Source organism: Manis javanica, chromosome 3, assembly GCF_040802235.1.
Source record: "Manis javanica isolate MJ-LG chromosome 3, MJ_LKY, whole genome shotgun sequence".
Taxonomy (NCBI): domain Eukaryota; kingdom Metazoa; phylum Chordata; class Mammalia; order Pholidota; family Manidae; genus Manis; species Manis javanica.
Genome location: NC_133158.1, coordinates 51996817 through 51998168, shown reverse-complemented (window position 1 = coordinate 51998168; position 1352 = coordinate 51996817). Strand labels below are relative to the sequence as shown.

Below are 1352 nucleotides of genomic sequence, written 5' to 3'. Positions count from 1 at the left end.
AATCGGGGTTTTTTGTTTGGGCCTTCATACTCTTCTCTCCCTCTACCCTATCCTGCTGGAGTTCCAGGCCCCATTCCTCTAGGACCCTGTCCACCCACAGGTCCTGCACCTCCCTGCCCAAAGTGCTCAGTACGTATGTCACTTCCCATCATGGAACCACTCATGGTTGCTGGTGGAACTCCAGGATTAGCTTCATAACCTATGCCACCACCACCACCACCTAGAGGTGGAAATTTCTGGCCTCCTGAACCATAGGGATCTCCCATGTTCATCGCTCCTCCACCACCCATTCTCATGTCTCTCTCTCTTGGATCCATATAGCCCATTCGGCTGTAGCTTAAAAATATGGAACGCTTCACGAATTTGCATGTCATCCTTGCACAGGGGCCATGCTAATCTTCTCTGTATTGTTCCAATTTTAGTATATGTGCTGCCGAAGCGAGCACCCTTTGCCCATTTTTTAACTGTGTTGTTTGTTGTTGAGTTGTAGGAGTTCTTTATATAGTGTGTATATTAAACCCATATCAGATATCATTTGCAAATATTTTGTTTGATTCTGTAGGTTGTCTTTTTGTCCTTTAATGGATAATTTCTTTTTCATCTCAATTAAACCCATTTTAGCTGTTTTCTTTTGTGGTTTGTGCTTTGGTGCTACATCTAGGATTCCATTGCCAAATCCAAGGCCATGAAGATTTACCCCTAAATCTTTTAAGATTTTTATGGTTTCTAGCACTTACATTTAGGTCAATGATCCATTTGAGTTAATTTTTGTGTATGGTGTAAGGTAAGGGTCGAGTCTCATTCTTTTGCCTGTGGAAATACAGCTTTCCCAGCACTGTTTGTTGAAGAGACAGTTCTTTCCCCATTGAATGGTCTTGGAATCCTTGTCAAAAGTCAATTGGCCCTATATGTATGACTTTATTTCTGGACTCTCAGTTCTATTCCACTGTTCTTTATGTCTATCCTTATATCAGTTCTACACTGTTTTGATTACTTTCACTTTGTAGTAAGTTTTGAAATTGGAAAGTGTGAGCACTCCAACTTTATTCTTTTTTTCAAGATTGTTTTGGCTATTCCAAGCCTCTGGACATTTCATATAAAATTTTTCCATTTTTAAAAAAAAGAATGTCGGAATTTTGATAAGGATTACATTGAATTTGTAGATCACTTTGGGTCTAGCTCTTGCTTTTTCCTTGGGCTGTTGGGGCTGTTGAAAAGCCTTCTCACCTCATTCCAGAAGGACTAATCTTGGACCCCCTTAGCCAAGAGATTTAGCAATTGCCCAGCACTCTGTCCATGGTGAGTGTGGAGCAGTGAGTCAGTCAGAACATTCAGTGCCTGTCTTTTCTCCC

At 41.1% G+C, this 1352-nt stretch overlaps 1 non-coding gene across 1 annotated transcript; it reads right to left on the bottom strand.

The window, feature by feature from the left end:
• Positions 1 to 339: 339 nt before the first annotated feature.
• LOC118971768 (U6 spliceosomal RNA) lies at positions 340 to 446 on the bottom strand. The gene has a single exon (XR_005060423.1). It is a non-coding gene; the product is annotated as a U6 spliceosomal RNA (small nuclear RNA).
• Positions 447 to 1352: the final 906 nt, after the last annotated feature.